Source organism: Triturus cristatus, chromosome 5_2, assembly GCF_964204655.1.
Source record: "Triturus cristatus chromosome 5_2, aTriCri1.1, whole genome shotgun sequence".
NCBI classification, from domain to species: Eukaryota; Metazoa; Chordata; class Amphibia; order Caudata; family Salamandridae; genus Triturus; species Triturus cristatus.
Window position 1 is genome coordinate 236,447,110 of NC_140588.1, and position 26,068 is coordinate 236,473,177.

Here is a 26,068-nt window from a genome sequence, read left to right on the forward strand (position 1 = left end):
GGGTAGTTCCCCTCCGCACAGCGGCCGCGTTTAAGGATGGCGGCGGCGGGAGGGAGACGACGAAGATGGCGGTACTGCACCCCGGGAGTCTGTCAGGTGGAGAAGAGCGTGTTGGCCTCAGAAACAAGGTAGGATGTTGCCCGCTTTGTCAGGGGCTCACGTTGCTTTTAAGCGCCTCCGGGCGCGAGACTACAGGAGGCGGGTTCAAGTTCCGCTTCCCGTCCGCTGCAAAGGGTCCTGGGAAGGGTAGTCCCCCTCCGCACAGCGGCCGCGTTTAAGGATGGCGGCGGCGGGAGGGAGACGACGAAGATGGCGGTACTGCACCCCGGGAGTCTGTCAGGTGGAGAAGAGCGTGTTGGCCTCAGAAACAAGGTAGGATGTTGGTCTGGTTGGTTTGGTCTCAAAAAAATTGAATTAATTTGAGACCAAACATTTTTCCAAAAATTACGAACAGGTGGGCATGCAAAAAGTAAGTGATACAGATCTGCACATGGAGAGAAGCATGTCCAACAGGCATCAGAGAGCTTGGCGTGTCTTGCATTTAAAGTAACCGAGGATAACAAAAGTCTATTGTAAATTAAGAAAAGTGTCTGTGTGGTGTTCGCTGCTCTAGAGGATTTCCTAATTTTAGTCCATGTTATTCCACACTCCGCTTTATTTTTTTTTCGTGTAATACATGACGTGTGTAAGTAATTGTAAATAGCGGAGGCTCTAGGGTCAGCCCATAGAAGAATATGTAGTTTGTTAGCCAAAGAAGGGGTGTGGTCAGTGGAAGGGGTTGAGAGTATGCATTGTGCGTGAGCGTCTAAAATGGCTTGCTTCAGAAGGAGATATTTAGGTTGGAACGAGGAAGGTAGATCAAAGAGTCTGCTAGCTTGCAAAAAGGACATAAACTCATCCTGTACATATAATTGATGTATCCAGATTAAACTTCTTTGCCTTCAGGATTTCCAATATACAGGCCTACCACGAATCAATATCAAGTTGTTGTGCCATATTGTGGATCTGGAGAAAGAAGTCCAATCAATGAAGTCTGACGCAGAATTAAGTTTGAACATTTTTGATATGTGCTGAAGTACGGGAGTAGATAAAGATGGTGGTTTATGAGAAAACGATAAATATTCTTGGAATGAGAAAAGAGATATAAAAGATCGCTCGATTTCAGCCCAAAGATTGAAATCTGCGTGGGCTTCGGAGAGCCTTCTCGATGCTTGAAGGAGTAAAAAGGATTTGTGATACATGGGGAAATCAGGGAAATTAACACCACCCTCTGATTTTGGATGAGTCAATTTTGATAGAGACATACGTGATTTTTTGTTATTCCATAAAAAAGAGGATAATATAGAATTTATTTTCTTAAAAAGTGTCAAGGCAATAGATATTGGAATATTGGAAATTGTATATAAAATTATGGGAGATAGCATCATCTTTATGGTATCTAAATGACCCCACCAAGATAATTATAGAGGGTGCCACCTAGTGGTTAAAGAGGATTTTCTCAGTATACAATTCTCCAAAAATCAGGAGACCGTGCCTGAAATAGGAGTAAACTGCAAACCTAAATACTTTGGGGCAGATTTACAAGAAAGTGACGCATCTGTGAAGATGCGTCACTTTCCCTGCGCCACTTTGAGAAACCCTTGCGCCACTATGGATGCACCGTATTTACAATCCGGCGCACCTTGGCGCAGGGATTGACAGATGCGTCAGAAATTCTGACGCATCTGTTGACGCAAAAGTCACGCATTGCTGGAGTAGTGTCGCAAGCACGACGCAACTCCAGCAATGCAGGGGGATGCCGATCCTCATTGTGCTGTGTCACTCCTTACGCCTGCTTAAAGCAGGCATAAGAATTTGACGCATTGGCATCCTAGAAGTGGCGCTGTGAAATCTTGTAGATTTCACTGTGTCACTTCTACAAGGCTTTTTTGCATTGGAACGCCCACCCTGCATACATTATACCTGACGCAGGTATAATGTGACTCAGGGGTTTACAACGTGATGCATCTCCCTAGATGCGTCACGTTGTAAGTAGGCTATATTTTTACGCTGCTGCTGCGTCACAAAAATTTACGCAACTGCGGCGCAAAAATGACGCAAGGGGCTTGTAAATCTGCACCTTAATGTGTTTGGGGCTCCATGTGAAGCTTGAGATAATGAAATCAGCTTTGAAAGTATATTTCGTTAAAGGTAAGATTTCGCATTTATCTTTATTTCGTTTATATCCAGAAACCGCTGCAAAAGAATCAACTTCTTGTAGGAATGCAGGTAGAGATGTCTGAGGTTGTGAGATACATCATAAAATATCGTCAGTGTAAGCTGCCAATTTGATTTGAGTATCTTTAAAATCAAATCCATGTATATCTTTGTTCTGACGAATCCTTGATAAAAAAGGTTCTAAGGCTAAATTGAAGAGGAATGGGGACAATGGACACCCTTGTCGAACACCTCTACCTAAATTAAAATAAGAATTCTAGGACCAAAGTCAAACCATTTAAGTGTGTGAAAAAGATATGGCCATTCCACTCTATCAAATGCTTTTTCCACGCCTAAGGCTATTGTTGCCAATAAATGCAAAACATGGGAGGATTTGGATAAGATGTAAAAAAATAAACAAGTATTGTCTGTAATAAGGCGATCTTTAACAAAACCAGATTGTTCCATTCCTAATAGATCAGGTAAAAAGGATTCCAGGCGCATGGCCAAGGCCTTTTGATTTTTTTTATATTCAGTATTGACTAGGAAAATGGGTCGTTTTTACAATATCTTAAGTCTTTCCCCTCCTTAGGAATGAGACAAATTAGGGCGTCCGAAAAGGAGCCAAGCGATTCGCCTGAGCACAAAAATGAGTCTAGAAGGTTATGTAATTTGGGAATTAGCAAATGTGCGAAATGTGTGAAGAACTCAACAGTGAAACCGTCTGGTCCTGGGGCTTTGTCATTCTTGAGTGTCTGTAATGCAGCGATGAGTTCGTTTTGTGATAGGTTGGATTCCAAGAGTGTAAAATCTGGTTGAGTGCCAAGAGGTTGTTGAATATCAGATAAAAATTGAGATGTGATGTTCTGAGGGGGGATTGCCTGCCATTAGTGACTGAGAAATATTGTGAGATATAAAAAAATAGTCTATTTGTGATTGGGTGTCATGAGCCGGAGAGTAATGAGTATACTCCCTTAAGGTTGGGTTAAAGAGTCTCCAAGCATTTATAAGTTTGTATTGTTTAATAGTTTGTATGAAATGTTTGTGTGCTTTATAAGGGACAAAGAGGGTCTCTGAATTATGGTCTAATAAAGGATCAAAAACTTGATTGCAATCACCTGTAAGAATAAAGTTGTCATCAATACAGTTTGCAATCTGTTGCGCTAGGGACATCCAAAATGAGGAATCTCCAGCGGTGGGTGCATAAATATTAAATAAAGAGATCGGAGCATTTCCCAACATCAATTTAGTAAACAACCATCTACCATTTTCATCAAAACACTGTGATAGCAATTTAACAGGAAGTGATTTATGACCAAGGGGCCAATTCCGATCTCGCTAGGAGAAGGCTCCGTCCGACTCGGATTTGGAAGGCTTTCGGTCCGACTCGTGCTCAGGGGCTCCGATTGCCCTAGTACAATGCGAACAAGCGCTGATGGACACAGGTCGTTCAATGCGTACATAGGCTCCCATTGATGAGAAAGGTACGTTGCGCACAAAGGCGCCCCCTGTAGTGGGGACGCGTCTGTGCCACCCGCACCATACATGCATGTGTAGGGGGGACCCAAGTGATCGACTTGTAAGGCTTCGGGAGAAGGGGGGTCTGGCGCAGACCCCCGATGTCCGGTTCCCGGAGGTTTTACATGTCGGATGCTACGACTCGATCCAGCAGTCTGAATTGTGCATCGTACTGGCTCAGTCGCAAATCCCTTCCATTGCATAGCACCGTTTGCTGATGGACGAGACGTACAGAGCAGTTCAGATCCGGAAACTATTCGGTCGGCGATTTTGCGTTTCTCGCATCGTACTTGCTCGCTCGTACAGCTGTACGAGTTGGGCGGAAAACATGCGTACGGCTCATATTTTTCCTGCCGGATCTCGTTCGGAACCCTTCCAAGCAAGATCGGAATCAGCCCCAAAGAGTTAAGACTCCATTACGTTTGCCATCTCCTGGTGAATAAAATACCTCCCCTACCCAGCCTCTCCTTAGTTTTAGTGATTCTTATGCCGTTAAGTGGGATTCTTGCAGAAAGGATATATCTGCCCCCAATTTAGCTAAATGAGTTAACGCCCTTTACCCATGATGGTCTCAAGGCGCTGGGGGGGACGTCTGCTGATCTGTTTAGCCAAAGAGCCAGGTCTTGAGGGTATTCCTGAAGGTGTTCAGGGTGGGGGCCCATCTGATGTCTGCCATTAGCTTGCTCCAGGTCTTGGCTGTAATGTGAGAGAAGAATCTTCCGCCTGCTCTGGCTCTGTGGATGTGCGGGGTTTTGGCCAGTGCGAGGTTGGAAGATCGAAGGTTTCTTTTGTGTACGTGGAAGTTGATTCTGTCGTTGAGGTATTTGGGTCCATTGTTGTGTAGACATTTGTAGGTGTGAGTGAGGATTTTGAAAATTATTCTTTTCTCCACGGGGAGCCAGTGGAGACTTCATAGGTGTTGGCTGATGTGTTTGTGTCGGGGGATACCGAGGACAAGTCTGGAGGCAGTGTTGTGTATTGTCTGGAGTTTGCAGAGTAGGGACTTGATGATGCCGGCATAGAGTGCGTTTCCATTATCCAGTCTGCTGGTTATTAGCGCATGGGTGACTGTCTTCCTTGACTCAGAGGGATCCACTTGAAGGTCTCGCGGAGGATGCGAAGGGTGTTGAAGCAGCTGGAGGTGACGGCGTTGACCTGTCTGTTCATGGTGATTGATGAGTCGAGTACGATGCTGAGGTTCTTGGCATGGTCTGAGGGGGTAGGTTGGTTTCTGAGGGTGGTCGGCCACCAGGTGCTGTCCCATGCAGAAGGGCTGGTGACGAGGACTTCTGTCTTCTCGGCATTGAGCTTCAGGCAGCTGTTGGTGATCCAGACTGCAATGTCTTGCATTCCTTTCTGGAAGTTGAGTTTGGCAGTGTTGGGGTCTTTGGTGAGGGAGAGGATGAGCTGGGTGTCGTCCGCGTAGGATACGATGTTGAGGCTGTGTTGTTGGACAATGGCTGTGAGGGGGGCCATGTAGATGTTGAAGAGGGTGGGGCTCAGTGATGACCCCTGTGGGACTCCGCAGGTGATTTTCATGGGGTTGGAGAGGAAGGATGTGAGTCTGATCCTTTGGCTTCTTCCGGTGAGGAATGATCAGATCCAGTCCAGGGCTGTTCCTTGTATGCCTGCGTCGTGTAGTCTGGCGACTAGTGTGCGGTTGGAGACGGTGTCGAAGGCAGCTGATAGGTCGAGTAGTAGGAGGGCCGTGGAGTGGCCTTGGTCCAGGAGGGTGCGGATGTCGTTTGTGGTGGCGAGTTGGGCGGGCACTGTGCTGTGGTTGTTCACGAATCCGGATTGTGATGGGTGGAGGACGGCGTTCTCTTCAATGAATTGTGTCAGTTTTCTGTTGACTGTTTTCTCTGCAACTTTGGTTGTGAAGGGGAGGAGCGAGATGGGCCGATAGTTCTTGAGGTGGGTGGGGTCAGCTGTGGGCTTCTTGAGCAGAGGTCTGACTTCTGCATGCTTCCAGTCTTCTGGGAAGGTGCCTGTTTTGAAGGTGGTGTTGATGGTGCGTTGTAGTTCGGGTGCGATGGCGGCAGTGGCTCTGTGGTAGATATGAGGGGGGCAGGGGTCGGTTGGGGCCCCCGAGTGGATGCTTGCTTTTCATGGCCAAGGCGGTGTGTTCGGCCGTGATCTGTGTCCAGTTGGAGATGGTGGCCTGGGTGGTGTTTCTGGGGGCCGGGGGGCCGGCTGTGGCGCCTGGTGGATGGTCGATGAAGTTGTCATAGAGGTTTTTGATCTTGAGGTGGAAATAGGTTTCAAGTTTGTCGCAGAGGTCTTGGGATGGTGTGATGTCTGTGGCTTCCTGTGTGGGTTGGTGAATTCTTGAATGACACTGAAAAGTTCCTTGGAGTTGGTGGAGTTGGTCAGGATTTTGTTGTGGATGAAGTTCCTCTTGGTGGCTCTGATCTGGTTGTGGTAGTCCATCATGGCGTCCTTGTAGGTGGTGTGGTTTGCGGTTGTCTTGGTGTTTCTCCTGTTCTTCTCCAGGTGTCTGTGGGTGCGTCTTGCTTCTTGGAGAGCGGTGGTGAACCTGGTGGCTTTTACTTGGGTGTTTTCTGTTGGGGTTGCGTAGCAGGGCGAGCTTGTCTGCACAGTTGGAGATCCAGGTGTGGAGTTCTCTGGCTGCGTTGTTTGCATCAATGGCGTCGGGTGCCCAGGTGTGGTTGTCTCGGGTGAGGGTGGTGTAAAGTTGCTCGTCGGTAACCTTGCTCCAGTTCCTTTGTGGTGGGCGTGGGGCTTGTTTGGGTGCCTTGGGTTTGTTGATGACGAAGTGTACGCAGTGGCGGTCGGTCCATGGCAGCTGTGTTGTGTGGCTGAATTGGACGCTGTTTCCTGCCGCGAAGATGGGGTCGAGGTTGTGTCCTGCTCTGTGGATCAGTGTGTTGACGAGTTGTTTATGTCCGTGCTGGCGAGGTTGTCACGAAGGATAGTGGAGTTGGGGTCGCTGGTAATGTCGAGGTGGAAGTTCAGGTCTCCAATGAGTATGTAGTTTGTTGAGGCGATGGCGTGGGGTGCGATGAAGTCAGTGATGGTGGTGGCGAAGGGTGTTCAGGGCCGGGGGTTCTGTTGACGAGGGTTCCTCGGAGTGTGGCTTTGGGGGTGGTCTGGATCTGGAAGTGTAGGTGTTTGACAGATGGGAAGGTTTTGCTGGAGGTGGTGAGGCAGCGGGTGCCATTGTGGGCGATAGCGAGGCCCCCTCCTGGGTGGTTGGGGCGGTCTTTCCTCTGGATCTTGTATCCGTCTGGGATGGTCGTGCTGATGTCAGGGGCGGTGGATGCGTTGGTCCAGGTCTCAGTGAAGAAGGTGATGTCGGGCGAGAGAGAGTTGAGTAGGTTCCAGATTTCCTTGGTGTGTTTGTGTACATAGCGTACGTTGATGAGGATACATTTTAGGATGTCCCCGGTGCTGGCGTCGGCAGTGTTGGAGGGCGGGGTGGTGGGGAGGGTCTGGCGGCAGTGGAGGCAGGAGAACTGGCTGTGGGTCATGTTCGGCGAGGCCTGTTGGCATTCTCTAAGTCTTCCAGGGTTGAGTGCGAGGAGGTTGGTGGTGTCGTAGCGATAGGTAGTGGGAGGTCCAGGGTTCCTGGTGCTGGCCGCGGTTGGGTCATGGACAGGTGCAGACGGGTGTGCCCACTGTGCGCATCCGCAACGCGAGTGTGCAGAGGCTGCCATTAAGTAGGGGAGGTGGGAGGGACGAGAGGCTGGAAGGCAGGAGTGGTGGAATTCAGGGGGGAATTCCAGGGGGGAGGGGCCACAGAGCAGCAGCGGCAAAAGGCAAAAGGAACAGGCAGGCACAAGAGAATAAAAACAGTGGTGGAATTAGAGCAAGACACAGATGGGCACAATAACAGTGGCACAACAGGGAAAAATTAAGATAAAAACAGCTGAGAAAGGTTACGGTGATTGCAAGCAGTCTGGTCGCAGTTGGAGCGGGCAGCAGGTGCAGGAGCGGGCAGCTGCCTCAAACCTCCAAGGAGGAGGTCGAGTCTGGAGGCAGGAGATGGCACAGTGGAGCTGCGGGGGAAGAGTGGACCTAGACCGAGGGTCGAGGTCTTACTTGCGCTCCCCCGCAGCAGCTGCCATTAAGTAGGGGAGATGGGAGGGAGGAGAGTTTGGGAGGTGGGGGTGGGGGAATACCAGGGGGGGAATTCCGGGGGGAGGAGTCGCAGGGGCAGCAGTGGCGAAAGGCGAAAGGAACAGGCAGGCACGAGAAAATAAAAAAAGTGGTGGAATTAGAGCATAACACAGATGGGCACAATAACAGTGGCACAACAGGGAAAAATTAAGAAAAAAAATGGCTGAGAAAGGTTACAGTGGTTGCAGGCAGTTTGGTCCCAGTTGGAGCTGGCAGCAGAAGTGGGCAGCAGCCTCGAACGTCTCAGTCTGGGGGCAAGAGATGGCACAGCAGAGCTGCGGGGAGAGAGTGGACCTAGACCGAATGTAAACCTCTGACATTCCATGAGATAAGTTTTAAGGACATAAGACTAACATGGAAGCAGATAAAAGGCACCAATCAAAGCAAGTCATCAAGCAGTGGAGAGCATACCAAAAGACAAACCAATCATACACAAAGTGGATTAACCAGATTAAGAAAAAGAGAGAAAAGAGTAAGGATACAAGTATAAATATAGCATTGGAAGGATGAGGTAATGACATAGGAGAATGAGCATAAAGATGATAAGAAAGTAGAACAAGCAATTGGATTGTAGATTACAGAGAGCAATACAGTGAAAGAGGATAACTAAGGGAGTTGCAAACGAATGAAAGACAGGGAAAGTTGTGATGAAAAGAAATCTACATAAAAATGAAAATATAAATGGAAAAAAAACATACCTACAAGTAATCCAAAACACATGAAGGGTGGAGTGGGATGAGGCCACATGGAACAATGACACTTCCAGACTTCAAGAGGGAAGGCGAGGGGAACCGCAGGACAAACAACGGGTAGAAAGAATGGATCATATGATACAAGGAGGAGCCCTGTGAGGAGAGAAGAAGAACGTCAATATTATTTAGTGCAACTTAATAACCAGCAACAAAGAATTATAACCCAATGTACATTTCTTGGGTAAGTTACCAATTAATGAAACCTGTAAAACAACAGGGTTAATCACTTATTTTCACAATGAAGAAGTATCCATAGTTTCTTCTCTATGTGAATTAAGAAAGCTTTTAAGTCTTACAGGATCTTCATATGTGGTAGTCTTGTTGTTGAGAGTCACTTTGAAAAGGCACGGGTAAAAAAGGCCATACCGTGCCCCCATGGATCGAAGGGTTGGTGTCATCGCCAGAAACTCTCACGAATGTCAGCTAAAGATTTAGCATAGTCCTGTGAAAAAAATGAAGAGCTACCCGACCATGTAATGCAATTGATGGATCTTGTAGCCATTAAGACTTTTAGCAGGTTTGTGTATTCCAGGAAGTACATGATGACTCCTCTTGGCTTTCTCACATTAGAATAGAACGCAGCAGATGCAGGACTTGTGAGCTCGTTGTATATTAAGTATGGTACTTTTAGGCAGATGAAGACTTTTTGGAAGAAAAGATTTGAAGAAGGTGATAGGTCCGAACCTTCTGAACCTTCAGGCAAACCATAGATACGAAGATTATTCCGTCTATTTCTGTTTTCCAAATTTTCAACCTGCCTCTGAAGCGACAACACTTGAGAATGAAGAGCTTCCACTTTACTACTTGATGAGCCCAAAGACTCAATATTTTGTTCCACTGTAGTAATTCTTTCCCCCATTCGCAAACATCTATCAGTTAAGATTTGTAGTTTAGAATTTGTCTCTTCAACAAAATGATGTAAGGCTCGAAATTCTTCAAATAAAAGTTCCATAGAGACTGATGAGGGTTGCTTGGGTAGTGAAGGAGGGTCTTTTTTCAGACTTTTGTTGGGTGCTTTGTTAGCACCTGAGGATGCGTTGGTTGTTGGTAACGGGGTGCCTTTTGGTGATGACAGCATTATATCCTCCATAGTGTTGGAAAATAAACTGAGGATTGCGCGTGTTACATGAATGTGCGTTGAGGATATCACCTGAGAACTGTCTTTAGTTGCGTTGCTCATCTACCAAGCGATGTGTGAGAATATGCATGTATTCCTTCAAAGAAGGGAGCTAGCCCACTTGCACTGACTTTGACGTGTGTAAAGACACTCAAATATTCCGGATGTCAAGTGTACAGGAGAAGGTAAGTCAGTCTCTCACACAATATGTAAGTATTTTTGTAAGGGAGCAGGTGATTTCCGAGGTGTCAATACCCTTATAAGGCAGCTTCCAACAGTAGCACACAAATGACAGCAGTATTGCCGAACCTCAATTATTAACTATAATGCACATCAAAGTGAAATACTATTGAGGTGTATTTGAGGCACTTGTTAATAGAAAGCAGCTTATTGCCCCCTCTTCCGAATTTTAAAATGGTGCCATTCTTGTCAGGAGGAGAGAAAAAGATCCTCCACAGCACTTGAAGTAGAGGCGAAACAAAACAACAAATAGATCTGCTTAAATTTCATTGTGAGATCGCATTTGAGGAGGCTGCCGAATGATTTTGAGCTGCAGTTCCATTAAGGGCCACTTATGAGGAATGCACATGTAGAAAATTCCTTGTGGGACGGAAAGCTTAAAATGGTGAACGTCCCTGTGACGGAGCCGCTTATCGGCATACCAGTGCGAAAATCATGCAGCCTGGTATCCGCGTCGTGAAGCACTTACATTTTTTACATCCTTGTTTATTGGACAGCCTGTGCGTGCTCCTCAGGTGTCTGTATTCGACTGGTGCACCGTCCGCTCTGCTTTCCCCTCCGCCAACCCAGGAGAGTCAAAGAGATGCCGCCATCTTCCATTGGTGCAAACCACACCCCCTGCCAAGTATATTATGAGTTTCCTATCTGTCATGGTTTTCATGGCAGTGAGCCTGCCATGAAAAGTGTGGTTAAGAGGGGACCTACAGGGCCTCCTTTTGTGGCAGCACCAGTGGTTCTATGCAGGAAGGAACATAGCCTTCCCCCTGTCTGAATTCACCCTCAGTTCCTGCAGGCCATGGACTTGACAGTCCATGCCCTGCAGGAACTTGCAATGGCATTTCCATTGCAGTGCCTGTTATGCCTCTCCTTTGAGCCTTTAAACAGGCACCACTGTGGGCCAGCTGCCGTAGGACTGCTCGACCTGGATTCCAATCATAATCCTGCAGGTGGTCTAATTATGGCTTCGGCAGTGCGGCAGCAGGGCCGTGGTGTGGCTATCAACTACTACACCACAAAAGTCATAATAAGGCCCATAATCATCTGATCAATCAATCAATCAGAGGTTTGTAAAGCGTGCTACTCACCCGTGAAGATCTCACGGCGCTGGGGGGGGGGGAGCGGCTCCGGATCAGTCAAAGAGCCAGGTCTTGAGGTCCTACCTGAAAGTGTGCTGGGTCGGGGAGCATCTGATGTTCACAGGAAGCTCGTTCCAGGTCTTGGCTGTGATGTAGGAGAAAACTCTTCTGCCGGTTCTGTTCATGCGGATACGGGGGACCTATGTCAGGGCGAGTTCGGCGGAGCGGATATTCCTCTTGGGTACGTGGTAGGATACTCTCTCGTTGAGGTATTTGGGTCTGATGTTGCTGACAGATTTGTAGGCGCGGGTGAGGAGATTGAAGGTGACCCTGTTCTTGACGGGGAGCTAGTGGAGGCCTCGTAGGTGTTGTGTCATGTGCTCATGACGTGGTGTCCCAAGGATGAGTCTGGCTGCGGTGTTCTGGATGGTTTGTAGTTTTGGTAGAAGAGTTCTGTTGATTCCGGCATAGAGGCATTTACCGTAGTCCAGTCTGCTGGTAATGAGTGCGTGGGTGACGGTCTTTCTGAGGTCTGTAGTGATTATATTAACTGTGATTTTCTCCTTGCTTTCATTTTTCCTTTAAGATGTGTACAGAGAATGACAAAAATATTGATTCAAAAATATTGTGTGACTTGAAAATCATGTCAAAGATTGTGTCTCTACAAAAATATAGAGCAACAAAATATAGAATTAAAGAATATCAGATGTTATGTATAATATAGTCTTTATTCTAGTTGTATTAAATATTATTTTATTATTTTGCTATATATATATATATATATATATATATATATATATATATATATATATATAAATTCACTGAAAAAAACATAGGTTTCAGGGGCATTATAGTTAGCTGGACATTTCCCTCGTACAAAACCCTAGAAATCCCCTGTTATAGTTAGTTCAGCTAACTATAAATCGCGCCCCCGCAATGCACTGCTGATGGCGTCACATATTACATCACTCATGACATGGTCAGTGACATAACTGATGACATCACTGATGACATCTCAAATGACATCACTGATGACATCACTGATGACGTCATCCGTGTGATAAATTAGCGCATCTTCTCACACCCTAATATAACCTTTGATACACCGACTCAAAATTTCAAACAGCCATTTTGACAACCATAGATACTCCAATACCAATAACTACACACCCACTCATTGACTTTTAGGTCTTCATACATGTCCACTCACTCACCTGTACAGTCACTCATACTTACAGCCACTCTGTGCATTTATACACCCATATAGACACTCACACACCGCCAATCATCCATTGAGGTACTGACACATCTAGGCAGTCATGCAAATAATTAATCACAGTCCAATTTACTCACCTATACAGTTAAACACACTCAAGTTCACTTACTCCTAAAAATACTAACAAATTCTGTGTCTTCCTGCAGAAAAACAAACAGCACATGACACAGATATCCTTGCACTATGGCGCATACAGCCACTCCCAAAATCACACACTCTCACATATAGATGGTTAAATACTCTTACACACATATACACTGCGTTTCACATATGTAGTTACTGACACATGTACAACTGAGATATACATTCAATCACTAACACACCCATACATACACTCACCCAACCATACAGTCCATCACAGATGCACTCTTAAAACCATGCACCCACTGAATCACCCACTCACACATCTAGTCACAGAGTCACACACACCCTACCCACACAAACACTCAGGCACCCATACAGGTACTCAGACAACCAATCAATAACCCATATAGACACTCATATAGCTATTCACAAAACCATGCAGCCTCTTATACACCAACACACAGACACATACAGACATTCACACAGTTTAGTCACTAGTCTGCAGTAAGATACATTTAATGACTCACTTATAGAGTCAGTTACACACCTAGAAAATCATCCATTCACACACTTGTACACCCACTTATTTTTCAACAGGCCTTTCCCTATATATATTAAACATATTAAAACTGTTCAGAAACACATACTCAATGGATGATGTCATCAGTGATGTCATTTGAGATGTCATGAGTGATGTCATCGGTGATGTCACTGACCATGTCATGAGTGATGTAATATGTGACGTCATCAGCAGTGCATTGCGGGGGCGCGAGTTATTGTTAGCTGAACTAACTATAACAGGGGAATTTCTAGGGTTTTGTACGAGGGAAATGTCCAGCTAACTATAACGCCCCTGAAACCTATGTTTTTTTTAGTGAATTTCTAAGGTTTTTTAAATGCTAATTCCTAACTATAACGTGCCTGAAACCTATGGTTTTTTCAGTGAATTTCAAAGGTTTTTTAAATGCCAATTCCTAACTATAACGTGCATGAAACCTATGGTTTTTTCAGTGAATTTCAAAGGTTTTTTAAATGCTAATTCCTATCTATAACTTATCTCTAAAGATATCATGAAAAACATTCTTTTTTAAAAGTAGGGTGCACATTAGTTTTGTGGAAAAGCGTCTTTGTGATTGGTTAAGAAAAAGCAGTTTCAACGTGGAGTACATATCATAGGATAAAACTTGCTCAGCTCAACCACACCTGCTACTTGCATTTTGAAGGCACTGTTGGAACTTAAAACAATCGTGAACTTTTAACCTGCACGTGTCATTAAATGTTCAAGAAAATGTTGCAAAAAAATATCGTTAAGTTTTAAAAAATTTATGAACTTTTAACCTGCACTGGTTGTAGAATGTTCTAGAAAGTGTGTTGAAAGAATACGTTGCACTTCTGACTTCTATGTGTTGTTGAATATTAAAAAAACGGTTCATATGGAAAATTAAAAAGAAACCAATAGAGAAGTTTTGAAACCTAAAAGAATCAAGGAACAATTCTAATTTATTCTTTACATGTATTTATGTGTGCAGCAACAAAATTATAGACACAACAGCACTAGGAAGAGGAAGAAGCAGGGAGTGGGGGGACGGGGGAGATGGGCAGAATGGCACACATGCACAATTAAGTACAACACACATATAGACCAACAATGGCCAAAATGAAACACACCAAGAAGGAGCACAAGTCACACAACCCACCAACATCACACCACTAAACGAGCATAGAAGTGAAAACCACGCTGCATTCATACAGGATGTGTACAAAGGCCAGTCGTTGGTGTTGTGGGATGTCTGCGACCGTGGTCATCATGGATGAGATGCCCAGCATGTGGCACATGGTCGAATTCACTGTGTGTTATGTTGCCAAACGGCTGCTCCTCCCTACCACGAGCCCCCACACTTTTGTACGGTGCGCTGTTGTATCTCGTGCACTCGTAAGGCACACCATTGTAATGCCTATTTGCGCATGTCCTGCTACATTCCAACTACACCATCACAGTGCCGTTTGGTGGTGGTGCATGCCACTTTACAACATCGACTGCTGCGGCTCTTGTAGCAGGCCACACCAGAACACAGAGACACACTTACCACACTTCCTGTACATGCACATGTCCGAGACACCCCGTTGCCCATGCCGGATACGCACACCCCTGCACTGACCTGTGAACCCCAGACCAGCACACGCCAGTTGTGCATGCAGGAGGATGCGTGCGTAGCTACACGTCCAGGCTCACTGCCAACGCTGAGGTGACAGCACACTGTGATGTTGCAGGGCCCGTGCCTATCATGCTAAGACAATGACCACAGGGACACACTTACTAAGATGTGGGTTTGGGGGGCATTGGCGGTTCTGGTGTTGTTGAGATGAGTCTTCTGGCCCTCATGGGTATCCATGTATCATGCTCATTGGCTCTATGGCACCTGTGGGTGTTCTGGTGTGGCTCTTGGCTGTGTTCCCTTTCATGGTGCAGGTAGTTGTCCTGCTTAACACCAGCAGAAAGCAGGTGTAAAATCCCTTGTGCTAACGTGTCTTATCGCCGGAATTTGTTTCGCATTGCAATTGGTTGAAAGTTGTGATGTGATTTTTTTCGTGTGCAGAACAATATACGAACTGAGCAGTGTATCTCGTCAAGATACAGCACCTGACGCACTATTCCCAATCAATACAAATACAATGAGATTTCTTAATAGATTTTGTGTGTACACTGTAAGTGCAGCCAATATCTCAGTGCAATTCAATACAGGATTCTAGTATTTAGAATAAATTGGAAAGGTGCACCTCGTGTCTTTTTGCACGAGAACGGCTAGTCTCCATTTTATTATCAGCACTTTAACGGAAGTAAAGTTGAGATAAATCTAACACACTATTCAGAAGTTGGTGCAAACTGCAGATATCACCAGTATTCCAGCAATAAGTGCCCCAAAATCTAACACCATGGTGGACTCCATCAAATAACAGTAATAAGAACAAGAAAGAGTCACACAGCAGTTAAGAGAACAACCAAAAACGTTATGAATTATTTTTTCAAACTTTATTTTTTATAATCATAAATATGTAAACGATAAACTATTTTCAAACTTTATTTTTTTATTAACATATATATGAACGATAAACTAATAAACAAAATGTAACTACAATTATACAAAACAACAAGGCGGAACACTCCTGTGGATACCATGGATGTCGACGACAGACCTGGAAAATCAGAAAGATTGTTAAAAAAAACATGGTATTTTCAACAAAATATCACAAGAAACAAATCACAGATATATAAAATGCATACAGCTAACAAAATTTTGTACGTTTAAATTACAAAAACTGTAAATGTTGCAGCTTTAAAATATTTACCGAATCTGAGGAATTTTTTTTGCAGAAGGCACCACTCCCACAACGTTTTTCTTCAGTGGTGAGGAAATGTTTTACTTTTCCCAAGGGGCAAACAAAGACCAATGCCACCTTGATCATGCACAAGATTTTCAAAAGAGTTTTGTTACGAGGGGATCCTAACAAAAAATACTCATGCGGCACGGCAAGTATGATGAAACACCTATGGACCCTTCATCCGAACAATCTTGCACGAGAAGAGTGCAAACAGATGAGAAACACTCCTATTCTGTATCTGTAAAAAAGAATCACAAATAAATGTATATTAATAACTTTCAAAATTATGCTATTCCATTACTGTACAAACACATTTTATATAAATACTGACTAAGAAACTATGTCCCTGAACCACAAGTGTGACAATGGTTAAAACACTACATGCATAGTGCATACTACTTTGAAGCAGTTCATGCCCTAAAGCCTACCTCACTAAAACTCTACATGCTAACTGACTAAATGATTACAGTACTATATGGAGACACACTGGGTGAGTGACAGGGTGTTTGCTAGAAGAGTATGAATACTAACTAGGGAATTGAAGGTGTGAAACACAACTGTGTAGGTGATTAGAGGACTGCATCCATACTGCATGGGCATTTAAAGCAGTCCATGTGCTAAGGCCTGGCTCACTGCATGACTACTTGGGTACTGACTGAATGATTAGAGTACAGCAAGGAGAATGCCTAGGTGAATTTATAAGTGCTAGGCTTTTCGCACAGGGAATGGATTAGTACTTGATACTGAATGGGTCACTAGAGGAGTGCAAAGGCAGTGACAAGTGCTGGACTGTAGGGATACTGACTAGGAAATTGAAAGTGTGAAAGACAAGTGTCTAGGTGGTTAGAAGACTGCATGCATGGTGCATAGGGGTTTGAAGCAGTCCATGTGCTAAGGCCTGGCTCAGTGCATGAATACTTAGGCACTGAGTGAATGATTAGAGTACTGCAAAGATAGTATCTTGGTGAATTTATACGTGTTTGGGTTTTAGCACAGTGAATGGATTAGTACATGGCGCTGAATGGGTCACTAGAGGACTGCAAAGGGAGTGACAGGGTGTTTCCTGGAAGTGTATGGATACTGACTAGAGAATTGAAGGTGTGAAAGACAATTGTGTAGGTGGTTAGAGGACTGTATGCATAGTGGATAGGGGTTTGAAGCAGTCCATATACTAAGGCCTGGGTCACTAGATCAGTACTTGGGTACTGACTGAATGATTAGAGTACTGCAAGGAGTGTGCCTGGGTGAATTTATAAGTGGTTGGGTTTTGGGGCAGTGAATGGATTAGTACATGATGCTGAATGGGTCACTAGAGGAGTGCAACGGGAGTGACAGGGTGTTTGCTGGAAGTGAATCGATGCTGACTGGGGAATTGAAGGTGTGAAAGACAAGTGTGTAGGTGGTTAGAGGACTGCATGCATAGTGGATAGGGGTTTGAAGAAGTCCATGTGCTAAGACCTGGCTCAGTGCATGAATACTTAGGCAGTGACTGAATCATTAGAGTACTGGAAAGAGAGTGTCTTTGTGAATTGATAAGTGTTTGGGTTTTGGCACAGTGAATGGATTGGTACATGCTGTTGAATGGGTCTCTAGAGGACTGCAAAGGAAGTGACAGGGTGTTTCCTGGAAGTGTATGGATACTGACTAGGGAATTGAAGGTGTAAAAGACAAGTATATAGTATGTTAGAACACTACATGCATACTGCATAGACATTTGAAGCAATCTATTTGGTACTTAGAAACTGACTAAATAATCAGACTACTTCTAGGACAGTGCTTAGGTAAAACTTTTACATTTTCAGTTCTGCCACAGTGAAAAGAATAGTACATGGTACTGCACCTTAGTGTCAAACCCTGACTCATTTTATCAATGCATAAGCAAAGACTACCTTCTAATGCGACTAAAACTTGACAACATGACAGGTTTTAAAAGAGTTATCTGCTAAAAAATACACGATGTTACCAAATTCTTCTCTCACATTGCTTCCCAAATGCACACAGACTCACAGTGTGATTCTAGACAACAACCACTATACCTAGGAGTTTACCAAAAATCAGTCACTACTGTGGAAGTGGTAAGGGAACTGCACAAAATCTTCATATTTCAGGACTGCACTTTTATGTCAAAGCCTGACTCATTTAATCAAAGCATAAGCAAAGACTGGCTTCTAATGCTACTAAAACTTGACAAAATGACCGGTTTTAAAACAGTTATCTGTCAGCAAATACACAATGTTACCAAATGCTTCTCTCACAATCCTTACCCAAATGCACACAGACTCACAGTGTGATATTAGACAAGCAACACTATCCTAGGAGTTTACCAAAACTCCCCCCCTCCGCCGCTCGCAGCTCCCGCATCCCTGCCTTTCTGTTGCTTCATTCGGTTTTTGAGCTGTAATTTAGTTGTATTACTTGTTTTCCTGTGCCAGTACTGTTGCCCCCCCTGTGCTGCTGTCCCCTGCGCCCACCCACCCCGCTCCCCGCTTCCCGCTTCCCGCCGCCGGGAGTGTGGACACGCCCCCTTCCTCCCCGCTCCCGCCTCCCAGCTGCTCCTCCCTCCCTGCACTTTGCCATAAATGGCGACCGTGCGCACGCGCAGCGTTGACGCGCAGCGGGCGCGCCGACTGAGCGCCGAAGGTGCACCAAAGGTAAGCCCGTCTGCGCCCGTCCGCGGCCGGACCGCGCCTAGCGCCAGGACCCCTGGCCCCCGCAGACCCCAGCCCACCCGCCGGACGTACGACACCGCCACCCTCAACGCTCTCAACGCTGGCCGACTCCCGGGATGCTTCCAAGCCACCCCGAGATGCACCCACGGACCCTTCTGCTGCCACTCCTGCAAATTCACCTGCTTCCGGACCTGCACCACTCCAGCACCGACCAAGACGAGCAACAGCAGCAGCCACCTGAAATGCATCCTGCTCAACACCCGCTCCATCCACAGACACGCCATCGAGCTCTGGAACCTGCTCGACACAACCTCACCAGACGTCGCCTTCCTCTCGGAAACCTGGATGAACGCCTCTTCAGCGCCCGACATCGCCATCGCCATCCCAGACGGCTACAAGGTCATCCGAAGGGACCGCATCAACCAGACCGGAGGAGGCATCGCCATTGTCCACAGGAACACCATCCGCATCACGACCAACACCGATGACACCCTCGCACCCACCGAGCACCTACACTTCCAGGTCCACATCAACCCCAAGACCGCCCTCAGAGGCACCCTCATCTACAGACCCCCGGGACCACGTACACAATTCAGCGAAGACATCGCCGACTTCATCAGCCCGCACGCCCTCCCCTCTGCTGACTACATCCTCCTCGGGGACCTCAACTTCCACCTGGAGAACAACAACGACCGCAACACCACCACCCTGCTGGACAACCTCGCAAACCTGGGACTCAAGCAGCTGGTCACCACCCCCACCCACTACGCCGGACACACACTCGACCCCGTCTTCTCATCCAGCAAGGACATCGCCTTCAGCCACGCCACCGGACTCCACTGGACGGACCACAGCTGCGTCCACTTCAGCTTCAGAAGGACCACGGTCCACCACCACCAGCAACAGGCTGCACGCAGAAGCTGGAACAAGATCACAGCCGAACAGCTCGTGACCTCCCTGAGCATGAACCCTCCCACCAGCGCAACGAACCCAAGCCAGGCGGCCATCAACCTCGCGAAGTGGATCAGCAACTACGCAGATGACCTCGCCCCTCTGAAGACCCCGCCTAGCAGACCCGCTAGCAAGAAAGCCCCATGGTTCACCAACGAACTCAAGAGCTCCAAGAGCCCTCGAGAGAACATGGCGCAGAGACCCGACACCAGACAACATGACCACCCTCAAGCTCGCCACCCGAAAACACCACCAACTCATCCATGCCACCAAGAAAACCGCATTCAAGGAACGACTGGACAACAACGCACACAACAGCAAGGAACTCTTCACCATCGTCAAAGAGCTCTCCAACCCCAACGCCGGAAACAACGACATCACCCCTTCGCAAGACCTCTGCAACTCCCTCGCCTCCTACTTCCACAACAAGATCGCTGATATACACAACAGCTTCAGCACTCATCCGATGCACGCCACGACCGAAACACCGCCCCCCACCACCACCCTCCGTGCCTGGACCCCGATCAGCACCGAAGACACCGCCCGCACGATGAACTCCATCCACTCCGGATCTCCTACCGACCCCTGCCCTCACCACGTCTTCAACAAGGCCGACGCTGTCATCGCACCCCACCTGCGGGACATCATCAACTCCTCCTTCGACACCGCCACCTTCCCGGAGAGCTGGAAGCACGCCGAACTCACAGCTCTACTAAAGAAGCCATCAGCCGACCCCACCGACCTCAAGAACTACCGCCCCATCTCTCTGCTCCCGTTTCCTGCAAAGGTCATCGAGAAGACCGTCAACAAACAGCTGGCCACCTTCCTCGAGACGAACGGTTCCCTCGACCTCTCGCAGTCTGGCTTCCGGGCCAACCACAGCACCGAGACCGCCCTGATCGCAGCCACGATGACATCCGAGCACTGCTTGACAACGGAGAAACAGCAGCCCTCATCCTCCTAGACCTCTCCGCGGCCTTCGACACTGTCTGCCACCGTACCCTTGTACAACGCCTCAGCAACGTCGGAGTCGAGGAGAAGGCATTGGAGTGGATCACCTCCTTCCTCGCAGGAAGGACACAGAGAGTACGCCTCCCCCCGTTCAGATCTGAAGCCACCGAAGTCATCTGTGGCGTTCCTCAAGGCTCCTCGCTCAGTCCTACCCTCTTCAACGTCTACATGAGCCCTCTCGCAGACATCGCACGCCAGCACAACCTCAACATCATCTCCTACGCCGACGACACCCAGCTGATTCTCTCCCTCACCAACGACCCCGCCACCGCCAGAGCCAACCTTCACGAAGGGATGAAAGAGGTAGCCGAATGGATGAAGAACAGCCGCCTGAAACTGAACTCGGACAAGATAGAAGTCCTCATCCTGGGATCCTCACCCTCCGCCTGGGATGATTCGTGGTGGCCCCCCGCCCTAGGCAGCGCACCCAAACCAACAGACCATGCACGCAACCTGGGCTTCATCCTGGACTCCTCCCTCTCCATGACCAGACAAGTCAACGCCGTCTCCTCGTCGTGCTTCAACATCCTGTGCATGCTACGTAAGATCTTCCAGTGGATCCCCACCGAGACCAGGAAGACGGTCACCCAGGCCCTCGTCACCAGCCGTCTGGATTACGGCAACTCCCTCTACGCCGGAACCACCGCCAAACTCCAGAAGAGACTCCAGCGGATCCAGAACGCCTCAGCACGACTCATCCTGGACATCCCCCCGTCGCGGCCACATCTCCGGACACCTGAGAGACCTGCACTGGCTCCCGGTCAACAAGAGGATCACCTTCCGACTCCTCACCCACGCACACAAAGCCCTACACAACCAAGGCCCAGGATACCTCAACAGCCGCCTCAACTTCTATGCACCCAATCGCCAGCTTCGATCGACCGGCCACGCCCTTGCCGCCGCCCCCCGCATCCGAAGAGCCACCACAGGGGGACGGTCCTTCTCCTACCTCGCCGCCAAGACATGGAACTCCCTCCCGACCCACCTACGCCTGACCCAGGACCACCTCGCCTTCAGGAAGCAGCTCAAGACCTGGCTGTTCGAGCAGTAGCGGACCCCCCCTCCCCCAGCGCCTTGAGACCCTCTGGGTGAGTAGTGCGCTATATAAATGCTTGATTGATTGATTGATTCAATAGTCTGGAAGAGTTAATGGTACTGCACACAATCTACATATTTAAGTACAGCACATCAGTGTCAAAGCATGACTCATTTAATCAACGCATAAGCAAAGACTGGATTCTAATGTTACTAAAACTTCACAACATGACAGGTTTTAAAACAGTTATCTGTCAGCAAATACATGATGTTACCAAATGCTTCTCTCACAGTGATCCCAAATACACACTAACTCACAGTGTGATTCTAGACAAGCACCACTATCCCTAGGAGTTTACCAAAACTCATTCCCTACAGTGCACGTGGTAAGGGAACTGCACATAATCTACATATTTCACGACTGCAATTTACTGTCAATGCCTGACTCATTTAATGAAAGCATAAGCCATAACTGTCTTCTAATGCTACTAAAACTTGACAACATGACATGTTCTAAAACAGTTATCTGTTAGCAAATACACAATGTTACCAAACACTTCTCTGACAGTGGTTCCCAAATGCACACAGACTCACAGTGTGATTCTAGACAAGCACCACTATCCCTAGGAGTTTACCAAAAATCATTCACTACTGTGAAAGTGGTAAGGGAACTGCACACCATCTTCATATTTCAGGACTGCACTTTGGTGTCAAAGCCTCACTCATTTAATCATCGCATAAGCAATGACTGGCTTCTAATGCTACTAAAACTTGACAACATGACAAGTTAAAACAGTTTTCTGTCAGCAAATACACGATGTTACCAAATGATTCTCTCACAGTGGTTCTCAAATGCACACAGACTCACTGTGTGTTTCTAGACAAACAACACTATCCCTTGCACTATACCAAAACAAATGTCTTCATCTAGAAGTAGTACTACATTTTAGTATAGAAACATAACATAACTCATTTCACAAATTCATAAACAATGACTGGTTTCTAATTCTACCAAAATATAAAAACAACACAGTTATCTGTCTGCAAACACATGAAAAACACAAATGCTTATCACAAAATGGTTTCTACATGCACACACACTGTCAATAAGATTGTAGAGAAAAAAAGTACTCCCTACACTTTAGCAGGAGAAATACATTAGTCTGATTAAAATTAAAAAAAACTACATACATCCCCTCATAATTAAATAACTCATCGTTCAAGTTCTTTTGTAGATTAAGAAGTATATCAGTCACTCACCATATCTTCTTTTACAGAATCTCTGCACTGTGCACCTCTCACCAAAAACAAAGAATGGAAAAGTTTCCCTTTCATTTTCCACACACATACATGTAAACATCAAATCACAATCCTACACACATAAACTCAAAAGCAAACACACATTTCTATTGGTTAAACATTTCAACCCTTTCCAACTGAAATACATTTCAACCCTTCCCCCAATCTGCCTTCTGCCTGTTACCATAGAAACGCTCATGGAACACTGCACTGAGCTCACAGGTCACAAGTTCAGCACACAATCTTACTAAACAAGACAGGAAGTGTGCTTGACTTTTCAACATATGAGCTTATCATATATAATGTTCCTTACAATCTGTTTTTGTTAACCAATAAGAATCATACCTTTAAAAAACAGAAATATACTCCCTACCTTTCAGTGTAGAAAGTATTCATACAACCAATGATTTCTTGTCTTTTTTCAAAAAACATTACCATGGATCCGCGCACCCAACGCGTGAGAATCCGTGCACCCAACGCGGTAGGATGCGCGCACCGTGCGTGCATTTCGCCGTTTTTTTTTTTTTAAAAAGGGGGCCCCAGGGGCTCCTTCTGGGACCCCCTAAGCACCTCTAGAGGGTCAGAGTATTTCCACTCTGCCCCCTTTATATGTTTTACACACTTATTCCCCTTGCTTCTTCAGCCTCGCTTCTACCGAGGAAGAAAATGGCCGCCAACAGTTCCTGGTTTCGAATGTAGAGAGACACTCGACAGCCAATTAGCATTCACTGCGCGATCGGGAGGGTGCGTGCTCGGTTTGGGGAGGGTGCGCGTACAGTGCGTGTACGGTCCCCAGATCCTCCGCGGCCATAGACATTTATGTACTTTTAACTCTAATTTTCTCAGGAACTACAGAACGGATTCACACCATATATGCAAAAGGCACGAGTCCGAACTGAGGACTACCTCTTTGCCAAATTTGGTGTCATTCCGTTTAGCGGTTCGGGCTGTAGTTGCGACAACAGATCCTATGGGAAATTGCATGGGGAAAACGCGTTTTGGGACCCCCCTTTTTTCTCGGCCCCTGCTTGACGAATCACCGCAAAACTTTCAGGGTAGGAGCGGAGCGGAGCTGGCCAAAATTTGGACAATTTTGCGAAGATTCGTCAATCGGTGCCAAAGATATTCCCAATAGAATGTTGCGGATTTCCTATTGAAAATAGGTCCTAACTATAACTATCTACTGGCGACTGCCAGTAGATAATATACACACACACACATATATATGCAAATACAGACACTAGCAGCGTTTACCAGGCAGAACCCTCTGAGGGTGAAAGTGGGCCGATCAGTACCACTCAGATGCTACATAGAGTAGAACTCTCTACTGACTGCAGTGCTGCCTCAGGTTTTAGACCTAAATTTACTTTCTTTCCCACACTCCCCCATGATACGATTGACACATTTCATGACAGTGTCAGTAAAGCATTCTGTACCTACAGACACAAAAAGAAAAATTACAGGTCCATCAGTAACAACCTTTCCTTCACTTAGAGACAGGCACTCAGATCATTGATGGAAGATACCAACATTGTCATTCGTCCAGCTGACAAGGGTGACAATGTTGTTATCATGGACAGAGAGAAGTATATCACTGAAGCACTTAGGTAACTCACTGATCCCAGATTTTACAAGCCCATTACTTCAGAGATATACAACAATAGTATTACCAATATCTGGGATAAACTTACAATGTGGACGGACAAAGGGATCTTAGAGTGGGAGGAATACACATACCTTAAAAATGACCATCCAGTCCTTCCCGTACTTTACCTATTGCCCAAACTCCACAAAGACTCCCTCAACCCGACCGGGAAGACCCATTGTTTTTTCCAGGGGGAGCGTATCTGAGCATGTCTCCAAATATGTGGACCACTACCTCAGAGACTGGGTTAGTGGTCTACCCAGTTACATCAGAGACACCAAAGACTTTTTCACGAAGATCCAGGACATACAGTGGGATGAGGACTCCCTCCTCATCACACTGGATGTACCGTCACGCTATACCATTATCGACCATCACCAGAGCTTAGAGGCATGTAGTCATTTTCTCAAATCACGGCCTTTACATTTTAGGGAGCACAGCAAGATGTTACTTGATATGATGGAATATTGTCTTGCCAACAATATTTTTCTATTCAATGGTGTCCTGTACAGACATGTGGTTGGCACCGCGATGGGTTCCTGCTTCGCTCCCAGTTTCGCAAACCTCTTCATGGGACGCTGGGAGGAAGAGGTTTTTACCAGCCCTGCCTATGCGGGGCATCTCGAACATGTGACCACATGGTTACGTTACATTGACGACTTGTTTGACATTTGGAAGGGTAGCGAACAGGAGGCAACTCAGTTCATTGATGAACTGAACTCCAATAATAACAACATCGTCCTTACTAGCCACATCAGTAAAACTTATGCCGAGTACCTTGATGTCAGGCTTGACATCAAGGACAACCAAGTACACACTACATTATTTAGAAAAACCACTGCAGGCAACAGCATCTTGCATGCCCTCAGCAGTCATCTGGAGCCCCTTAAATGGTGTATCCCCTATGGTGAACTGCTGAGGGCAAAAAGGAACTGCTATACCGAAACAGCGTACCAACATGAATGTGAGGAGATGCTAGCCCGCTTTAGGATCAGAGGGTACCCTAATTGGGTGCTCTGCAAAGCCAAAGACAGGGCTGATGTTTCCAGATCCCTTACCCTTACAGACAAGCCCCAGGAATCAGGAGGCGACACTGAGTGCAACACCCGCCTGATCATGACCTTTAATGCAGAGTCCAACAGCATTCACAAGATATTGACCAAGAACTGGGATATCTTGAAGTGTGATAATATCATTGGGGAATCCATTCCTAACAGACCAAGCATTACATACAGGACAGGCAGAAACATCAGAGACATGCTAGTACACAGTGATGTCACTATATATTCCACTAGACAAGATCAGTTAATTTGATGTTGTTTTGTTTCTTCCCACAGGAGAAAAGGAAGGGGCCCAGACAGAACACTCACCTTTCACAGGCAACCTACACTTTTCACCTTGTCATCACAGAACACTTTTGACTGATGAGCACTATGGGCAAGGACTACCTGATATCCCAAGTATGAACTGATCTCCTTCCATGGAAAATAGTCACTCTCAACTAGTAAGAAACGAAAAGGGCACTTGCCCATTTTACTTTTACTCTCATAGAATGTTGAGGACATTTGCCCTTCATTTCCGGACATCTGGCATCATTAGTACATACTCTAGATTATGCACGGGTCCCAACAGCTTTGATCTAACCCTGGACCGTTTCCATGCCCACGAGTCCTTCTGC